This window comes from Leptosomus discolor, chromosome 1 (assembly GCF_034619465.1).
Source record: "Leptosomus discolor isolate bLepDis1 chromosome 1, bLepDis1.hap2, whole genome shotgun sequence".
In the NCBI taxonomy this organism is placed as follows: domain Eukaryota; kingdom Metazoa; phylum Chordata; class Aves; order Leptosomiformes; family Leptosomidae; genus Leptosomus; species Leptosomus discolor.
The window spans coordinates 178,331,898-178,354,410 of record NC_141391.1 but is presented as its reverse complement, the minus strand read 5'-3'; positions in this window follow the sequence as shown (position 1 = coordinate 178,354,410).

Below are 22,513 nucleotides of genomic sequence, written 5' to 3'. Positions count from 1 at the left end.
TGTTGGTATGGACTCTTGCAGCAGATCTGGACTCAAGTTCCTTCTGGGTGAGGAGGTCCTAAGATGATAAGGATTTGGAGGAGGAGGATAACAAATGGCTTTTTAACTTTATGTTAGAAGTGAATGGCAGGCGAAGCACCATTTGACATTTTATTAAGCGGGAGCTGGAGGGTGCCCTCTATGCTTGGCATCTTCTTGGTGCACAAATAACTTCAGCAGGAATTTTGCAGTCACAGTTGTCAGGGACAGAGTGTTATTCACCTACTCTTGTACACCTCAGCACTTCAACACTCTTTTTTCTTCTTTTGAACAAATAGAGAACAGTATTTCAAAGGTTTCTTTCTGGCTGTATTTATCTACTGTACCTTTTGCATCATTTGCATCATTTGAGGCTGTTCATAGAAAACGTACTTGCAGCACTTTGGGGAATTGAAGCATGGAAGGAAAGAAAATTACATGTTTATCTTTATTTGATTTCTTAATTTGAGAAGCAGAGATAAGTTAATTAATTGACAAAGAGGTTTTAGATTTATCCCATTAGCAGTTAGTGCTGGGACTGCTGAGCAGTTAAGTATTTTTGACGTGTCCAGAACCTGACAAGATTGTTTCTTGTTACATATATTTTTTTTCTCACTTCAGGCTAAGGTACTTTTATATTTGTTCTAATATTTTTGCTAAGTAGTGAGAATGCTAATAGTAGCTAACAGGAAGGATCTCTGCTTCCAATAGCTTATACTGAACGATTGTTTTGCTGGGAGAAAAATGAGGTAATTTTATACTATGATTACATAGCTCTGATTCCTTACCTTTTCAATAGCTGGTGGTGTTGATTAGAGTTCTTGTTAGATTCTGGTAAAAGACAGCTAAGGATCAGCTGATAAGAATTAGCAGTAGTATTGCAGAATGATAATAATACCAATAACTAATAATTAACTTTTTGCCTGGTGATAATTCTTCAGAAATCTAATCAGCAAGCACTGACTTCATTGTGCTAAGTTCTGTACCTGGAACTTACGGTCTAAATAGCCAAGGCAGCCAGATAGGACATTTATACCTAATTCAATATCCTCTGTGTTCTCTATGTTTGAAGGAGACATTTAGTCGTAGACAGATTACTAAGTGAAAGCATCTAAAAAATGCTGTGAGGTTCCTCCACAGCCGAACTCTTGCTCTGGTACAATTCTCCATATGTCCTTCAATTTCTAATCCCTTTTCCAGGCCAGCAGTGCATTAGGTATGTGATAGGAAAACTCAAAAGTATTTTCGTATTCCATTCAGGTCTCAAGTAATTTAATCAAAACCCTAAAGAGTTACACCCAGACTTGGTTTGGCTTTTTATATTTAGCATAACCTAATACTAGGGCTTTATTTCCTCCTAAACTATCTGATTGAATGCTGCTGTAAATTATTCTGCTTTTAGCAAAGCATTATTTCTTCTTGGGCTTATGTTTCACAACTTCCAGAATCAAAAAAGGGAAGAATTTTTTCAGCTTATTTCCAAGATTTGCTTAGGTAAGCTTTATGACATGCCTGCAAGATTTGAAACAACAATACATGTCTTGAGCGGTAGAAGGACATCAGTGACATTTCATATTGTCCCCATCACAAAGGGAATATGTTGCATAGCTTAATTCCTGTGAATTACCAATTCAGGCTGGAAGGGGCCTCAGGAGGCCTCTAGCCCAACACCATGCTCAGAGAAGGGTCAGCAACAAGGTCAGACCAGGTTGCTCTGGGCTGTACCCAAAGCATGGGCTTCAAAACCTCCAGGGACAGAGACTGCAATCTGGGTCCGCTGCTTGGTTATTCCCATGAGGCAACAGTTCTTCTGTCTGATCTGAACCCCCGTGTTTTTATCATATGTCTGTTGCCTCTCAGCCTCCAGACAAGCACCTCTGGGAAGAGTCTGGCTCCACCTTCTTCATAAACTCCTCATAGGTGCTGGGGGCTCCTTTGTGGTTCCCCCCAAGCCATTCCCTCTCCATGTGAACAAGGCCCAGTCCCTCCCAGGGCACATGCTCCAGCCCCAAACATCATGGTGGCCCTCCCCTGGACTCGCTCCAGTTTATCAGTGCTTTTCTTGTACTGAGGAGCCCCAAACTGGACACAGTGCTCTAGATGAGGTCTAACACTTGTTGAGCAAAGGGAACAATCACTTGTCCTTGGTCTGCTGGCTGTAATTTTGCTGACACAGCCCAGGGCACTGTTGGCCTTCATCACTGCCAGGGCTCGCTGTTGGCCTGTGCTCCGCTCGCTGCCCACCAGCACTCCCAGGACCTCCTCCACAGAACTGCTCCCCAGCCTGCCTTGTCACAAGGCTTTCTTCGTCCTGGGGGCATGGTACTGCGTTTGTCCTTGTTGAATTTAATAAGGCTGCTGTTGGCCCATTATTGGAACCTGACCTCAGGCAGGGCTGGAAATATAGTGGGAAACAATTGAATTGAGAAGTTGCTCTTGAATCATTCAGGACAGAAATTTAAATACATTAAAGGGAGAAAGAATGCACAAAGGTATTCCCATGAATCCTTGAAATACCTTGAAATAAGATACCAGAGTCTTTCATGAAGCTGTGTATGGTGTTAAGTGTAGTGAAAAACCTTATGCTGTAGAAGCAGAGCCCACAACCACTTGATCAGGAAAAATTCATTAGTTGTCACAGCGTGGAGCCCCATATCTAGCAGCGGTCAGTTACATAAAGTGAACTTTAGGTGTCTGAGGTGATAGGAGGTGCTGTGTATGCCCTCACTCATATATACATACACACAGCATTTTAGAATAGGACTGATGACGACTGTTAATGGTGTGGAAAATATTGACGGGACAGACCTGCACATGGGTGGAAGCATATGCCTAGAAAATACCCCACTTACTTATAATATCAGTTTGTTAAAATTGTACAAAACAAATGGAGGCACTTACTTCAGGTCCTGAGTATAAAAAGTTACATAGGCATAACTCCATTGTTTGACCCAGTACCTAAATTAGGCCTTTTTGAGAGTTATTTAGGATTAAAGAAGGACATGAATTTAAAGTGAAATAGCTATTCTAATTTTTCATGTAAACAAGCTCTCATTTGATTTTTCTCTGTAATTATTCAGTAGCAAGAAAATTAAAGACTGTATTTCCTATCAAAAACCTTTATTAAGTATTTGGCCTAAATGACTTGATTGTATCATTTTAATGAACACAGAAAAAATTAATCAGCACAAAAATTCATTAATTATAACATGGCAGAAAGCCACTGAAATAGACAACAGTGATTCTTTAACAGACAGATAATTACTCAGACAGACTATTTCAAAGCCATCTTGCAAATTTATCCAATGTGTGGGCAACAGATTCACCAAGGGTTCATAAAGCCCTCTCAGATCTTTACATACTCCTACGTATTTCAGTAGGAGTCACCCTGCTAAGACTGGCTTATTCTACAGTAATCTATGTACACAAAAGAGAAGAATTTACTGCAAAAAGGGGATCCTGATTTTAGGAGCCATCTCTCTTTTCATAAATACAAATTAATCAAAATTGAAGGCTTTGTGAAAGAAGATACTGCACATAAAAGAAAGTAAAAAAAATTCTGAGGATGGATACAATCTAAAGCCACGTCAGTGCTACCAGCTACTGTAGTCCTCACAAGTGAGGATTAAGTTATTTGTCTGTATGGATGACGTATTTTAGATCTGCAGAACTCAGGATGTTGTGTTTTTTTCTTGAATGCAGTTCCTTTCTTGGTCCATTTCTTCCAATAAATGGACAGCAATCAACTTCTGAACCAGAATCCCAAACAATAGGTAATATCAAGTGCCTGAAATCTGAAACACCACTCCCAGCTGCTTAGACATGAGAAATTCTGAAGAAGAAAACTGGGACAGAGTGTCAGGAAAAACATCCTGAAGAATGAAGTGGTTCAAAGTGCGTGTTGGCTTCTCACGGAAAATAGGAAAGCCACACTATTTTTTTTTGGCTTCAAATCTTAACTGACCAAAACATAGTAGCAGGACTGTCATGTCCAAAAAATCAGGAGATGTGGTTTAGGTTTTAGGAAACAATATTTTTAGTTAAAAAACCCCAAACAGCAGGATCATTTTCTTCACTTTTGAGTTGGTGGGTTTTTTAAGATTTCTGGTATTAAGCTTTTCTCTTCAAGGAGTTAGGCTAGAAACTAAGTATTATTTTTTTTTCCACATGGATGCTGAGATTCCCCCTCAGTGCTGGCACTGCCTGGGAAGCATCAGATGGAGGAAGACCTGGGCTAAGCCTGAGAGAGGCTGGAACGCTGAGACTGCAGCAGATACCCCTGCACTGGTGTGTGTGACTGAAAGACCTATTGGTGATTTCCATGGGCCAGGTCTTCAGATGGTATAAAGTGAGTTAATGCTGAAGGAGTCAATGGAGCTATGTTGATTCACACCATCTGGATATTTGGCTAAATCATTCCCTGGCAGAGTTACAGAGCTATAAAGGTGCCAGCGCTCTTCCACCGTCACTCTTTGTGGGTTGATTCTATATTTGCTGAAAGAAAACAATAATTGAGGCACTGATATTTGCTTGACAGATAATACTCATGGCAACAATCTCTCAGGCATTTATTGTGTACACAGATATTGAGAACCCTGACAGTTTTTCTTCACTTGATGACATAATAAAATACTACAATTAGTACAAAATGTAGTCAGCATTGAAAATTTTGTTGTCCAGTGATACTCATTGTTCTTGTGATTGACAGATTTTAGTGGAGAAGGGTGAATTTACTTAAGTGATATTTGCCTGCTTTTCAGCTGATGATGATTTATTTGAATGAGACAAAGGCAAAGAGATTTCTAGTTTTTTGTTTCCACACCAGGACCTCTTACATTTGTTTTGAGGTTTTCCATTAATCCATGTAATTTATTGAGTAAATTGCTATTTATTTCATCATGGATAGGTGTATTTCCTATGACGAGCAAATGCTTGGTCTTTTGTTCCAGCGGTATGTCACTGAAAGGAAACAATAATTTGTCTCTGCATGCTTTGCTGGCTTTAAGATCACAAGAATATGAAGTAAGGTCAGTCTTCTGGCAGAAGGAGGCTGTACTAGCACCGCGACATTCACGGGAACAAGGTTGCTTTTCTAATTTTGTTATACTCAAGTGCTGTGACAGTGCAGTGGTATCTAACAGAGTGAATGGTAGGAAGAGGACAATGTTTGTGCTATGGAGACAGAAATGGTAGAAAGAACCCCCAAAGGATCAATGGGGGAAATAATGACACACAACACCCTGGTAACTCTTCCCTGTTACTGCCTAGCAGAATATTTGGCGGTTTTTGATTGCTTCATTTACTATCAGCCGCTTGCCATAAAACATTAAATTACCACATAAGTCTTTTGATAGATAGATAGCTATAGAACAAATGCATGCGAACCTTTATCAGCAAGAGCTTGGGGTGCTTGCTGGGGCGCATCCTCATTAGACATAAAACCCAGGTGAGAACTCAGCTCTGAGGCTTGCAATTTGTATAAATCATTAAAGCTCCCCAGCATATGCAACATCGCCCCTTACCTCAGTGACCTTGGAGGTCAGAGTGCAATAAAATTGTTAGGTTCACCTCTGAATTGAAATAAGAGAAAGGCAGTAAGAAACTGCTGTTTGCTGCAGCTAAATCACTGCTAATTCTGGAATTGCAGAATGGCAGTGTGACGAAGGGACTTCTGGAGGTCATCTGGTCCAAGCCCTGGCTCAAAGCAAGTCCTGTGAAATCAGGTTGCTCCGGATCATGTCCAGTCAAATTTCAAGTATCTGTGTTGGTGAAGATGCTATATCCTCTCTGGTCAATCTGGCCCAATATTTGACTGCCTTCAGGGTGATTTTGTTTCTTCTAATTTCTAACTGGAATTTCCTGTATTGCAACTTGTGCCCTTGTCTCTCATCCTGTCTTTGGGAAGATTCTGGCTCTGCCTTGTCTGTGCACTTCTACTAGGTAGCTGAAGACAGCAAGAAGATTCACCTCTTCTTAAGCCATCTCTTCTTAAGATGGCATAAACCCAGCTGTCAGCCACTCCTTGTATGCCATGTTCTCCCGACCCCTGCTAAGGTCCAGGAAAAAGAGGGGAAGGACAAGCACCCTTCCCTGCTCTTTCTTCCCTCTTCTGTTCCTCGGTGCTCAAATCAGGGATTGGGGCTGATGCTGGAGGTAACGGGTAACCAGGAAGAGAGGGTCTACTCAGGCAGGTGTGATCTAAGCAGGCTGCTGGAGCCCATGTCTGTGAATGCAAGAAACCAAATTGCAAGCCCAGGCTTAATGGGAAGCAACCAGTTGGGGCGGTTTACATGCAAGGCACGTCCTGATTTGGGCCAGAGCCTCAGCTCAGAGTCACACAAGTTTTTTCCGAAGAGACCTGGTTCCTTCAGTGTAAGACTTCTCTGCAGCACAGCAGATACCGATAAAATTTTGACCACATGGCACATAATGTGCAGATGCTGTTTGTGTTCAGCATGGGTATTTTTAGAATAATTTAAAGACAGTTTTAAAAGATGTTATTGTGGAAGAATACTTGCCTATATTCTTCCACCTGCATGTCAATACTGAGAGGTACCAACTGTGCACCAAGCAAAGAGGAGCAATGTGCACTGATGGTACAAGGACTCATTCAGTGCACCTCTGACAAGGCTGGAGATGGTGAGGCAGGCTGTCTTCACAGATAAATTAGCCATGCATGCCCACCCAGCACAGCAAACCTTTCTTCCAGTCACTGCATGACTGTGTTGTTAAACCCAGAATATCAGACAGTGCATGATGAGTTTAGCTTCAGAGGTAAGGTTTTGATTCTATCAAACTCATTCCCATTCCTTAAACCACCATGAGCTTGAATGGGGTAAGGACGATGTAGAGATGAAGCAGTGGCTCAGTTCTTCCCTGTCTCTTCCTCTAGCCTGCACAGCCGGGTTTGCAGGATGGGAATGACACATTCTGTCCCTTAAGATATGTTGGAGTGGCTCCATTCCATTGGAGCTCCCACAGCTGAGTATATACAGATTGCTTGGTTAACACTCTCTTCTGATACTCACAGTAGCTGCTCCAGAACAGCAGCACCCAGCAGCTTTCTGGGGACTCATCTACTTGTAAAAATGCAATGAACATCTGAGAGGACATGGCAATTTCTTGTGCCTGTCAATCTGTTATTCTGTTGCCAATGCACAGCATGTCGCAGAAGCATTTTCAATAGTAGGAAGTAAAGTCTGGTTAATCTCTGTAAAGCTGTGAAATAGTTCTCCAATCATCCCAGTTTAATGAGTGATTCTCGTGCAAGGACAGCAATGTCTACAAATTTAAGGTAGCTGTGGATTCAACAGAATATTAACCGAGATACAGGGGCTTTCATAGCACGATCTAGTGAATCATAAAGATATGCATGTACAAGCAGTTTTTAAATTTCAGTTTAAACATAAAATTGCTGTGCAACATCAACATAACTTTGTCACAATGTTTAGTGGGAAACACTTAGAGCAAAATATTGCCCTCTCAGCCAAACATGAGTCAGAGAGAAATATTCATGTCTTTTGGTATGGCTGAGAGGCAAACTGGAGCTAAGAAAAAAATACAATGTTTTTAATATAAGTATTTTTTTAGGTTGATTTTTTAATGAAATATTTGACAGCCCTGGAGTACAAATATAATTATTACTGCAGGCTTTAATTAAAAATGCTATTTTTGGGAAAAAAAAAAAATCTGTCCTGAAATACCAGTGCTACAGTATGCAGGCGAAATAAATAAGAAAACACAATTTTGAAGTCCACATTTATTATATGTATGCTTTGAAGTCCTATTTATGGGCCAAATTCAAGAACCTGTAGAGGAGATCTCTGTGGATAAGGAGTTTGTACTGTGGGGTGGTAGAAGTAAGTAGGATCCACATGAGATTCCTGTATCTCTTATTGCCACCTTCTTTCCTCCCATGGGGGTGGCTGTTGCTCCACATAGTCACAGAGTTTTATTTAAAAACCAGCAAGTTTTCCTCTTCTGCCCTATCCTATAACTGCTTCTCACTGTCTGCTGAGTTGGAGTCACCCATATGAAGAAATTGGCAGGGTTTGGCCCAAAGCAATTGCTGCAATCACCTGCCAGTATGTGAGCAAGTAACTGTAACTTGCACTCAGTTGTGGGCAGGGGACTAATCAAGGTTCATGGAAATTTGGGGTCAGGATTGAGGTGACCATGGGTCTGCAGATGATTCAGTTAGTGGGAGCTGGACCTCCTGGTGGAACCATGTGTTATGAGGGCAGGCAGAGGAAGGGAGAGCTATACATGTACTCCCAACATTGAATGTCCTAAAAGGAGACAATATGTATTTCACTGATAGGATGGTGGAATTGGCTGGTATTCAGAACAGATGTGGCCCTCTCAGTGAGCAAACCTGTTACAGCAATAATCTGGACAAGTCCTCCTTAAAGTGAACTGCTGGCCAGAAATGTTTGTTAAACAGAATGCCAGACAGGACAGTAAAAGACATGCGTGATATGCACACCTTCTTCCTTTGAAAACAATGCCACACTGCAGGTCTGTAAAAAGCCAGTATTTTCAAACTTTCCTGACCAAAGTGCATAATTGCAAGGGCAGACTGTATGCGTGCATATGGAAAATGTGCAACACTCACATCAGCTACAGGAGAGTCAGGATTTCCTAGAACTCTTCTCCAAGTGATCTCAATGGATGAATACCACAAATTTCATTCTCTGCTTCTTTCAGGTGCTTTTTCAATCGCACTGCTGGGGAGAATAGCTTATGTTCACACAAGTGGCCTCAGTTTTCAGTCAATGTATTGCTCATGCTGACGTTCTGAAGGGGAATCTGAAAGAAGGAGGGCCCTAATCCTGTTTGCATTCAAGCCCAAGGTAATCTGTCCTTGGTTTGCATATGTGTCGCTGACTGCATCAGGTTAAAAAGGTATAAAAATGCTGCTGACAATTCCCCTTAGGGATTCCCTTAGGAATTCTTACCATGTGGGATAATTACCAGGGCTCCAGGGAAGCCAGGAGGGAGCTCCCTTTCCCCTTCAGGGACTCTGTTGAATAACTCAAGCTCCCTTGGTGTTTGCACAGCTCTCACTGTATGATGGACGAGGATTCAAAGCAAACAAACAGGTAGTAACAAACAGGTAGTGACAAACAGACAAAACCAAACAAAAACCAACTAGCTGGTGTCTGAATGGAGGATTCTGCAGCCAGACCTAGACAAGCAAATAAGTGATGTTTTTAAAGGTGTGTGCTCCCAGAGCAGCTGCTGCTGTGTTTGGTGGGAATTGCTACCTCCTCTGTGTGATGAAAACCAGGTCATGCACTGAGTGCCTGAACATGGATTTAACAGCCTCACTGGGGGTGGATGTGGGTTTCCTCTGAGGAACTTTTAGCCTTATGTTACATGTCTGCAAAAACACACACTTCTCTCCCCTCCTCATCCCTAAAAAGAAAAATTAAACCCTCCCCAACTGCTGTAAATCAAGGAAAATTCATAACTTGCTTGAGGTATAACAGCTGTTGATTTAAGGCTCAACATCTTTGGCAGCACATTGCTGCTAGGTAGATAAAAATCTTTTTGACAAAGTTGTGACCATAAAAATTGCAAGGCTTTAGTCAACATTTAGAGAGGATTTGCATCTCCCTTATAATAAATAACAATAATAATATCTCACATTTATATGGTGCTTCCCAGATTCAAAATGTTTTGCAAACATCAGATAATTAATCTTATTGAAATACTTTCCCTTGCAATACAGTGATATACAGTCCAAAATGTATCTCATAAAGGAGGCTGATGACTCATAAAATGCAGCATTTTCCTCGCTGTGTGACTATCACTGGCTTTTAAAATGGCAAATATAAAAATCACACACCTTTATATTTATGCAGCCTTTTCTTCAATTATTACATCTGTGCAGTGGCCGCTATGGTTAATTTGGGCTGGGAGCATGACTGGAATTTGGATCTCCAGTCTGATTCTCTGGTCTCTTCATTCTGTGCTCTGGGATTTGTTCACATTACAGGGAACTTGTGGCAGTCATTGTCAGCCTGCCAAGGCTAATTGTCCCCAGCTCCTGCTCAAGGTCCATGGGTGAAATGGGCTGCGCCAGGGGGCAGGTCAGAGCGGGCACTAGGCGGGGGCAGCAGGGGGTTTACCTCCCACTCCGCAAGGTCTGCAGAGGCTGTGGAGTGAGAACAGCATTGACAGCTCTTGTAAATATTGCCTGAAATCCTTCTTACTCTGTTTTGGGAATGTAAAGGAGACCTGAAAGGGATATATGACAAATTTACATTCCTTTTGTGTCCCCCTCCTTGTATATCCCATTTCATACCATGTCCTTGAAGGAACATGAATCAAGCCTGTGATGGTGAAAAAGAGTTTTTACTAGCACATATTTCTTGACTGACAGAGTATTGGGTTAGCATGGCAACGTTTTGGTAGTGGGGGTGTTACAGGGGTGGCTTCTGTGAAAAGCTGCTAGAAGCTTTCCCTTTGTCCAATACAGACAATGCCAGCCAGCTCCAAGACAGACCCGCTGCTGGCCAAGGCTGAGCCCATCAGTGACAGTGGTAATGCCTTTGTGATGACGTATTTAAGAAGAGGAAAAAATGTTGTGCAACAGAAACTGCAGCTGGAGAGAGAAGTGAGCATATGTGAGAGAAACTTCTCTGCAGACACCAAGGCCAGTGAAGAAGGAGGGGGAGGAGGTGCTCCAGGTGCTGGAGCAGAGATTCCCCGCTGCAGCCCGTGGTGAAGACCATGGCAGGCTGTCCCCCTCCAGCCCATGGGGGTTAATGGTGGAGCAGATATCCACCTGCAGCTTCTGGAGGATCCCCATGCTGGAACAGGTGGATGCCTGAAGGAGGCTGTGACCCCCTGGAGAGCCCGTGCTGTTGAAAGCCCTGTCCAGTTGAGGAGGGGGAGTGATAGAGTGGTTTTGGTGGGCACCTGGCATCCAGCCAGGGTCAACCACCACAGTCAATATTTTTGTGAGAATCCTACCAGTCAAACCATACCATTGACTTACTGTCAATAATGGCTGGTCGAGACTTCCCTGCCATTCCCCAGCAAAAAAATCTCTACGTCCCCAGTGCAGAGGACACGTCCTCAAAAGTTGGAAGCACAAAACAGGGTTGTAACTAGGGATTTGCTTCACCCAGCATGTGCAGTACCTTTGTTCAAAAACATTGGGTAACTACAGCTTTCACCATTGTTTGCTGCTTCTCACTCAAAAGTGAATGTAGGCGAAAATCCCATGAGCTTTAAACTGACTAAAGATGAAGCCAAACTCAAGCCAACCTTTGCGCCAGACATATATACTAATGGCTCTTCATGCTAATACACCTTACTTTTTCGTTGACTTACTAATTACTGCTACAACTACGGTAGCATTTTTTATAGTAAGCAATAAGGTAATTGCATAGCTGTGAGATTAAGTTGTGGGATGGGATCATTGTTAAGTACTTTTGCTTTCTTTCTGTAGAAATTTTGGTAGACTGTATTTTAGGTTTTGACTCTTACTTATATGAATGCTGCTTTACTCCATATAAGTAATATCAGAAGCATTACAGTGAATGCAAAAATTGTTTACTAAGTCTACAAGGCCCTTTTAAGCTGACAGAGTAGCACAAAGTGTCCTTAAACATTTATGAGAATCAGACTGTTGGGGGTCTTGTTTAGCTCAGATCCATGCTTGTTCAAATCAGTTTGTTGACTGGAGAAAATGACTGCAGGGGAAACCGAAACCTGTAGAACTTTATCTCCTTTTGCACGACAACAAAAGAGACAATGGCATCCTTAAAAAAATTTCAGCAATTACCAGTATGCATCTCTGGGGGCACCAGCTCTGCCACTCTGTCCTGCCAGGCCCAGTACAACACAGCTCCTGTAGCAGCTCTGGATCCAAAGCTTCAGCTGCCCTAAGTGACTTGCTGAGATTTCAGGAGAGGAGCAGCCACCTGCAGTGAGGAAAACCCCTGTAAGCCAGTGCTGGGGAGGAAGGACCTGGAGGCATCCAGCCATGGCTGTCGGCTGCTGTCATGTAGCCCTAGCCTGCCCCTTTCCTCCACCCCTGTTCTCCACAGTCCTGCCTCCCATGGCGTATCTCTGGGTTTTCTAGCAGAAGCCCTTACCTGAATAAGCAGTCTTAGAGGTATTTCAATGCACTAGCTAGTCTTGAAATGCTTTGCCTCAACTGTGAAAGGTCACTTTGAACAAAGGGGATAATGTAACTAACTGACCTTCTCCTCTTGTGTATTCAGTCGTAAATGATGACTCCTGACTAAAATATACATTCGGTACTTTTTCCCTCTGTTACCACCAAAAAGTCATCATTACCGTGGAAGCATGAGCCAGGTTCTCACCGGTTTGTGCTTTGTCAGCAGGGAAACTGCCTGAGTTCAGGCTGCAGTGCGCTTGTTGCTGGTGATGCGTGAAGTTGGATGCATGGAGCCAGCTTTCTGCTCCCAGATCCACTTTGCAGGATTGCCCATTAGCAGAAGAGAAGTTTTCTTTGGGACTTCAGCAGATTTGAGCTGACAGTTTTCAACATGTTAGATATGAATGTGGAACCTTTATAGTAGAAGTTCTAAAAAGTTGCTTTTTAGACTAGAAACCATACTTTAAGCAGTGACACGATGTTTCAGTGACAGGTATGTTTTTCAGGTCATACTTTTCTTCTAATAAAATACATTTTTGTACATTACCACATCAAATAAATGATATTTGTATCATCGTTGAAAGAGTACTGCCATGACCTCATACTTACAGAATAATCCCTGTGCTTTATTTACACATTTGAGAATTATTTTGTTTAGCTATGATTTGCATTTAAGCCTGAAAATAAATGTTTGAGATATCCGAGCATGAGTTTGTTGTTCTGACTACTCTTTACATTCAGTACTGAGCACAGAGCCCTCTTCATATTTTCAAACTGAACCACATTGTCAGCTGGGTGAAGGGGAGACTCATGAAACCTTCACTGGTAAACAAGGATCAGCACTGTAATTCATGTGAGTAAGTGCTAAAGAATTGACATAAATGTATGTGCAACCACTTAGTGATAAGCATAAAACAGGTAAGGAAAAGGTATTATCATGTGACTTGAAATTGCCATGAAACTAGTACGTAACAATTAACACCTCCCTCTTTGCAAATATCTATGTACAGAAATGCTCTGGATAGATGCTCAGGCTACTCTACTATAAAAAGGATAAAATCTCAGAATCTACAGAAGACCTCAGAAAAAATAGGTCAGAAAGTGGAGTTAGCTAGTAAGAAACTGTGGAGGACAGAGGAGTCCAAATGGCATGTGTCTCACATCACATGGATATTTCAATCATTATTTTCCTTAAAACCAGAAGGACTCCTTTGCATTTTACAGTCCAGTGTGTAAAGCCTCCAGCCAAGATATGGGAAACAGAGGGTCAACCTTCCACTCTTCTGGAGGTATTGAAAGCCACATCTCCATATGCAAGAACAGAGTGCTGTTATAATTTATTTTGGGAGATATGGATCTGAATCTTCTTTGGGAAAACACCTGTTCAGCAAAGCTTTTAGCATCACACTTTTGAGTTTAAGCATGTAGGCTGCACTTAAATTCCCTTTTGGGTACCCAGGCCAGAGTCCTATGAGCAGAGAGTTTACAACATCGTGAAGCTGACAGTACCATTATCACAGCAAATCTATGTATTTGACTGTAGTGGAGTTGTCTTACCTCCTTTGACATCAACAACTCTTCTGAAAGAGCTGTTAAAGAGATTTAACTTTTGGTCTTGTCATATGAGAAGAAGAAAAGTAACTTTGTGCAGGAAGAGTTTTTGACAAGTAATTGTAACGTCCCTCCTCATCGTCCTCACATCATCTTCTGTCAACCCATACATAATTAATAGAGTTGTTTTATAGATTTTAGACATTTTTCCTTTCATGACTTCTAGGTAGTTTTAATTAAAATTAAGATAACTACAGAGAAAATTCTAAATCATTACGTAAAGATAAGAGAAACAGCTTAGCTCCTTTTAATCATGTCTACATATTTGAAGAAAGTTGAGCAACCTCTCTGTAATCCTAGAAGCACTGTAAATCATCTCTTTCTCTGTATCCTTACTCTTAGAGATCTGTAAGGAATAGTTAGGATAAACCTGTGTAGATTTGAGCTTTTTGTAAAAATTTATTCTCCCCAGACATTACCTTTATTTATTATTTTAAAATTTCAGAAGTAAAGGACTTGTTATAGTTAAGTATAGTTCTTCCAGGCTAAACCAGACTAATATTTTACAGCAAATGTAGCACAGTATGGAAAGAACAGAAATAAATAAATCAGCTAGTGAACCATTATCATTCACTTTACATAGTAAAAAACAAATATAGCTGTCATTTTCTAACTTTCATCAAAAAAAAAAAAGAAAAAGTATATCATTCTTTAACCTAGAAAAGAAACAGAAAACTGCCTAATATTCTGCAATGCACATTACTTGTGTAACATACATTACAAAGGGGAAAAAAAAATGAAGTAGTGAGACGGTTTAAAGTTGTAAAAGTGGCTTATCATATCCCAGAATCATAAAAGACTCATTTGAAAGAGAGAGAGAGAATAAAGAAGAAGGAAAAAATCAATTAAGAGTAAGCAAAGTAAATAGCAGTTGTTTCTATCTTCCCACACTGGTTTGCAGGCACTGTATCAAGCAGATAAAAGTGTATGTGGGTGTGGGTGTTGTAAAAGTCCAATATTGGAATTGGCTCAAAACCTCAGATTTCTGAAATAGTTTATAACACAGAAGTATTATTTTTCAAGGATGCCAACATAATTACGCAGACTTTTCTTCTGAAAAGTAAAAGAAACTTTCTACCAATTTTCCTCCAGCTCGGTGGATTGGAGTCCCAAAAGCAAATAGTAAGTCCCTGTTCTTTGTCAGTGTGTTCAGAGGCACATGAAGCTTTGGCAGCTCGGATGAATGAGCAGGGTTGTGCTCCATAAGATATCATCGCTTTTCCAAACACCTGACCAGGGAATCAATCATGATGAGGACAGTTTTGATCTTTACTCCTCATCGACCAGACTAAACACTGAGCCTGGTGAACTCCTTGTGTAGTTTGATGGGTTCAACTGCATGATCCATGCTTACCCTCCTACAGTCAGACCAAGTCTACAAAAGTAGGGCAACCTGACAACGATCAGTTTACATCAGTTTACCTCCAACCCATAAAGTTTTGGACCAAGTAGCTATGGAGAAAGTCTTGTTACGTAGTGTTACTTGTCGTTTCTACCACTCAAGGGTGGTTCAGCCCAGTTTCTGGCACTTTGTGCTTCATAACTACTGAAATCTATAAGAATTGCATAATCACAACAGCTTAGTTGAGAAGTTGTCCATCTTAAGGTCTTCATTCAGATAGCTCATGCTAGAGGATGATCGATGGCCAGCTGACATGTCTGGGGTGCTGACAGCTAATGAAACATGCACTAACGAGAAACCCACTCACAAAGATAATGGGTATTTTATGCAATTCGTTTATACATTAAAAACACTTGGAGCAGTTGCTGATCACACACTAATTATCCTTTAGAAAAGACCATTACCATAATAAGGTTTAACCATGTTCAGGGGAAAATATTTTTGGTAGTCAAAATATAGTATCTTCCTTCAGAAAAAATAGCAGATGCCATGTTTAGGGGAAAGTAAAGAGTTATACAGTGCTCAGCTCCTTCAGAGGACCTCAGGAGGCACAGGACAGGAATTATATTCTAATTTATAGTATCCTAATTGTGTCAGTTTATATGGAAAAACAAAGTCTTTTTCATATAATATACTTGACAAGCATCTATTATAGCATCCTCCAGAAGCAATTTCCAGTGAACTATATTTTCATGCATAGTCTTATTAAAAAGTTAAGGAAATCGGAGAGTATATTTGGTGGATAAAATTAGAAAATTAGTGGAAATGGATAATCCACTCAGATATTCAGAAAAGCTATGTGAAGGACCAAATACAAAGGCACAGGAGAGGAAATACTTCAATTCATGAAGAGAAAAGTGAATGGTACTATTGGTTTTCTTTCTTTTTCCTTAGTATTATTACCTTACATATATGCATACAATAGCTCCAAGAAGTCCTAACCAAGCCTGGAACCTTTTTATATTAAATTTGTTATATATACTAAATCTGACACAGTCTGATTCTCCCTTCTTCTCCCTCCTCCCTGAAAATATCCATTTATACTTTCTACTCAGAGTAAGAAGCACACAAATTGTAACTGAATGCTAAATACAATTATCATTACAATTTTGCTTTGCTCATAGAGAGCTTCATGGTGTCATGTAACATGAATAATTTCCCAGTTTGTGAAGAAAGACATATAATAATTTTGTTTTCATTTTAAACGGTTCACTATTTCCTGCAGCAGTCTTGAGAAAATGTATGAAATAGTATATACTTTTGCTCAATTCTTTTTAAATACAAGATTTAAAGTGTATGTGAGATGGGTGCATCTGTGTACACTTTGAATGTCATTTTACAAAGTTCTATGCATGACTGTTCATTTTGGAGCCACTGGCAAAGCTCAAATCAATTTTTAACTTTTCATCTGCCGTAGGAATGCTTATTAACACATGACGGACAAATCTGCAACTTAATATGGTGTCTACTGTGTAAGTGACAAGTCTTACACGGGCTGGAAACAGTGGTATTCAGGATTATTGTCAATTTAGAATCTGTCTAAAAGGATGCTTTATTTTCATTGTTTTGAGTATACTCTGCCTGAGAAGATACTTTTTACATAATTTCCTTAATTTTTATTGAGCAAGAAGCCATTTGCAAGAAATTATTTTCAATATTTGGCACTGGGTAAAATACTCTTTTTAGCTAATGATGATTATATTTATCTTCAGTTTGGGGAGGTAGTACGATAAGATAACAATAAAATAAACTGCAGTGTGTGGTATGCCTTAGATGTGGCATTGATTATGCGGCTGTGACTTTTCCATTGTGCCCCTATTCCTGGCACTCAGTCAAACTCCTGACAATAATGATTCAGGTTCTCATTCTTACTGAGCATCCACCTCTATTTCTGTAAAAAAACTTTTGGCTCATCTTGCTTCTAAACAGGTGTATCCCTTTTTTCTGTACCTCATTAGGCGCCTTGCCAAGGAGAAAAAGGCTGATTCAACTCTCCTGTCAAACGGTCTCTTTTAAAAAGTGGCACTTTTGAAAGTGAGATCCAGTATTTTGCTGGTGTGTTTGAGATCAAGTTTAGGAGACTACGGAGCATTCCTGGTTGTCCCAGAAATAAAATTCTTAAGCTTTAGTGGTGATAATGGAACACAGGTCTTTGCTCCTGTATACCTCACCAAAAAATGTATCAGAATCACAGAATGGTAGGGGTTGGAAGAGACCTCTGGAGATCATCTAGTCCAACCCCCCTGCTAAAGGAGCTTCACCTAGAGCAGGCTGCACAGGATAATGTCCAGGCAGAATTGGAATATCTCTAGGAAAGAAGACTCGACAAGCTCTCTGGGCAGCCTTTTCCAGTGCTCTGTCACCCTCAGGGTAAAGAAGTTATTCCTCGTGTTCAGGTGGAACTTCCTGTGCTCCAGTTTGTGCCCGTTGCCTCTTGTCCTGTCGCTGGGCACCACTGAAAAGAGCCTGGCCCCATCCTCTTGACACTCACCCTTTAGATATTTATAAGTGTTGATAAGGTCCCCCCTCAGCCTTCTCTAGGCTAAACAGCCCCAGGTCTCTCAGCCTTTCCTTGTAAGAGAGATGCTCCAGTCCCCTCATCATCTTTGTAGCCCTCTTCTGGACTCTCACCAGTAGTTCTTTGTCTCTCTTGAACTGAGGGGCCCAGAACTGGACACAGTACTCCAGATGTGGCCTCACCAGGGCAGAGTAGAGGGGGATGAGAACCTCCCTCGACCTGCTGGCCACACTCTTCTCAATGCATCCCTGGATGCCATTGGCCTTCTTGGCCACAAGGGCACACTCCTGGCTCATGGGTAACTTGCTGTCCGCAGAGCTGCTCTCCAGCAGAGTGACCCCCAGCCTGTACTGGTGCCTGGGGTTATTCCTCCCCAGGTGCAGGACCCTACACTTGCCCTTATTAAACCTCATTAGGTTCCTCTCTGTCCAGCTCTCCAGCCTGTCCAGGTCTCACTGAATGGCAGCACAGCCTCCTGGTGTATCAGCTACTCCTCCCAGTTCTGTATCGTCAGAAAACTTGCTAAGGGTGCTCTCTGTCCCTTCATCCAGGTCGTTGATGACTATTTTGGACAAGATTGGACCCAGTACTGACCCCTGGGGAACATCACTAGCTACAGGCCTCCAACAAGACTCAGTGGTGCTGATCCCAACCATCTGAGCTCTGTCACTCAGCCAGTTCTCAATCCACCTGACTGTCCGCTCTTCTGTCCCACATTTCCTAAGCTTACCTATGAGGAAGTTACGGAAGACAGTGTCCAAAGCCTTGCTGAAGTCGAGGTAGACAACATCCACTGCTCTCCCCTCATCTACCCAGCCAGTCACACCATCATAGAAGGCTGTCAGATTGGTCAAGCATGATTTCCCCTTCGTGAATCCATGTGTTCACCACATATTATGTTTCAGATATATCCAGTAACAGCTGCAAACTTATAACCACAGATAAATAGACCCTTCACGGGTTTTTTAAGGTGGAATTATTCACATGAAAAAAGCTTTTCAGGAGATCCATTATGATAGTTTTTGTTTGGGAAGCATTTCCTTTGAAGTAAAAGGGGCTTCAGCCCATTCAGAACCTGAAAAAAAAGGTTCTCATGTAAATACGGTTATCTGATGCATTTATCTTCTATGTGTTTGGGCTGGAGCCCTCCCCAATACCTGCTGGGATGTTCCTGCTCTGGGGAGCTACCGCAGTCCCAATGTCTTTCTGTATACACTCCTGGTAATTACATCCTGCAGTGCATTCCCCACAGCCAACAAAGCTCCCGTTCTTGAGACACGATGCCATGTATGTCCTCTGGTTTGATTCTATCAATATGGTTTCCCAAGATATTTAAGGTTCCTTCTGATTTAATGACATTTTTGATATCAGGAGACCTAGGGACAAATGTTCTGCATTGAGAGTCTCTGGCATCTGACCTGCTTGCAAGTTGGTATGTGGGGAATTTTACACGTGGATAGATCACAGCTTGGTATGACAAATGTTAAGGCTGAGGCTTATGGAGCCAGCTACAAGGTTTATCTAGACCACTCCACACGAAATGAATAGTGGTTATGTGGATAATTTTCTAACTGGTTTTAATTAGACAATGTGGCTGCATGTGTGGACGTGCTGAACGGACAGATAATAATAAAAAAAATCACCAGTATGTTCTTGCTTCTTTTTAGATTGTTAAATCTCTTCTGCAGATATCACGAGCCAAAGTTTCACCTTCAGTACATCATACAGAATTTCGATAATCACATCCTAAACTAAAAACATGCTAAGTCTACTTTGCATGTTTTATCATAGTTTCAGCCTGTGTTTGTGCTCTTGCTTGCCTGTTTTCCACCCAGCCAGCAACCTACCCTTGCCTCCCCTCTCCCGGGACTCTAAGCAGTTTTGGAAACAAGATGTCCCGTGCTTTTGCCATGGAACTTGCATGCCACATGAATGGCAACCAGCTGCCTCCAGCAAAGCTGTGGGGGCCTGGGTTGCTGCTCTGTGCTCCAACTATTTGGTAATCAAACCTGTAGTTGCGGTGGCAACCAACCCCCTCAGGGCACTGTGCTGGGAAGCAGCTCCTGGGTGGGTGGGGGTCTCAGCTGGGAGGCAGGAGCTGGCAGTGGTCACTGTCTGGCAGTGGGGCCAAGGCTGGCTGGCCCCAGCTGCAGGGCCTGCCTGTGTCCAAATGTGGGCTCAGAACCACGAGGAGCTGGAGGCTTCCTTGGCCACCAGCCTCAGCCTGGGCCAAACAGGCTGTATGGGTATATCCCACTCATCTGAATGCACATGTGGTTGTGCCACTGTAACACCTGCGCTGCTACAGCTTACCCTAGACTTCTACTATACAGGCTTAAAAATTAATAATTTAAAGAAAACAAAGGAAAAAATTAATTTAAGGAGCTCTTGATAATGCCAGCTAATGTGGCCATCTATCCAGAAAGAGAAGATTATACACACAAGTTACAAAGAGTGTTTGCAAACATTATCATTAATGTGCACACCTTATCAACATACATTGATTTTATACGCATCCTTTAATCTAAATAGCTTTGATTTTCTGTCTGGAAGACAAAAGAGAACATTAATAGCCATCGCTTACTGAATTTACAGAGCTGTACATTAGCTCCTCTAAAATGATCTTATGTTTGTTATGCTTTAAGTATTAATATTTAAAAGAATATTAAAAATGCTGGGAACTTGAGTCAGGTAGACACTATATAAATAAATTTCATATTTTATATTAATTCACCCTGTTACTTCCTATCATCCTCTATAAAATCGTGTACTTCTTGCAAAGGTACCAACAACAATCTCTGTGCACCAGTTTATTACCTGTATAGATATCATTATTCCCCTGTGACAGCAAAGTCAAATCCAAGGCATTTTTCATAAACTAGGAAAAATTACCTTTCCAGTGACATATGACACAACCTTCAACTACTAAATGAATTCAAGAAAAATTTTCCTTTGGGAAAAGACCTTGCACATGATTTGTCAGCCTTAAAAATATTTTTTGAGAAAGTTAATTCTGAGAGGCGTTATAACTGAGCAGTGTTTTCTGTTTGTATTTAAACTGTCCTCTGCTGTGATGCATTTCAGAATCAAAACTAGAGGAAAAAAAAAAATCTTTGCTATATTTTACAGTATGAAGGCTGTTAGGCCTTCATGGCGAGATCTGAGACCTTATTTGAAATCTCACATAAAAATCTTGTTTGCAAATGTCACGTCATGATTTTCAGCACTGAGGTGTTCCAGGAGATTGATGCTGTGACGAGGAGCCTGAGGAATAGAGACTAAAACTGAGGTGAGATGTCTGGGAATTGACAGGGGAGTTAAAGCAGGATGAAGTGGTTGAAGCAAAAAGCATCAGCTTTGGGGAGGAGGGGAGGGCAAAAGGATATTCACAAAGAGAGCACACTCCTTTCAAAATCTCACCTAGATTTAACCTTCCTTCTGCTGTTGATAGAGAGGTGTCTGTAAAACCCTTTGGCACTTGGGCTCTTCAGTGCTGGTCCACATGCAGGATGATAACCTATAGATGCTACTACTGCCCTCAGTTACTGGGACGGGGTGAGTACACTGTGCCTGCCCACAGCTCAGGGAAGGGTTAATGAATGGCTTAATTGCCTCCCCTAGCTAAGATGAAGCTGTGGATCTGAACCAGCTGCTGTAAGAGATGGCTGTTTGGGCAACATGGGGCAGCATGTGATGAGGCTACAGGGTGTACTGGAGAGGCTCAGAGATACAGGTTGACATGAATAGTGGAAAAAGCAACGTGGAGAGGAAAACTGCCAAACAGGGAGCTAGGAAGATGCAAAGGAAGAGGGAGAGATAGGGAAGGATGATCTGCTATTGCTTGGTCTAGAGCCAGCAGAAAAGAGCATCTCTGGACATGCCTGCCCTGACCTGAATGGGCCAGCCTAGAGTGTCTGAAGTTAGGGTAAGGGCTTGTAGCTGAGTTTGCAGCCCCTTGCACCTACAGGGTGTGACTTTGAGCTGTTTGTTATCTGTGGGGACTGGGTCTCTTAGGGTTGGAGACGGCAGCATGGGATAGGGATGCTTGACTTCATTGCAAGCATGTGCAACAGGCTTCTGCTGCCCAGAGCAGGCTTCTGCTGCTTTGGTGGGACTCAGCTGTGCCGTACAGCTTGGTGCTGTGCAGTACAGCTCAGTGCTGTGCAGAGACCCTGAGGCTACCTCTAATGGCAGCATTGTGTGACACCTGTGTGGCACTTGGTCTCGCACAGGTGATCTTGCTGAAAAACATGCTGGTGCAGTCTGAAACAGCACTGTGTTTAAAGCAGCTACATCCCTCCAACCCAGCTGGATCACAGCTCTTCCAGGTGACGCTATGCTATGTAGATATACAGATACTTACTATTCAGTGTAACTAAAAGTAGTGTAGAGGCAAGGCTCTGCTGTTTACAGAAGCAGGGTGACACTGCTAGTCCTCTCTATCCTGCAGTCTAGGAAAATTGAGTTTGCCATCTGCATATGTATATAGTGTTAAAATTGGAATTTCCTGGGATTTCGACTAAAACCATGTAAAATGATTTACGTATGTAACTTTTCAAAAGTAAACTAAGCAGGTTCTTCAGGAAGGGAGGTACGTGAGTAAATGTCTGTCTGAGGAGTGGGGCAGGCAAGATGGTCACATCCCTGCAAAACAAGGGTCTGGACTGCATCACTGTCTGACTCACAGGAGCTGGCTAGTGGTGAGCATAGCTGCCAGTGAGATGGTCAGACTGCTGACCAGCTGGGGCCGAAGGGCATCACCCTTGATGTGTTTGGTAGGAGGCTAGGCCTGGCAGAAGCATAGCTTGCAGTGCTTGTATGTTGTTTC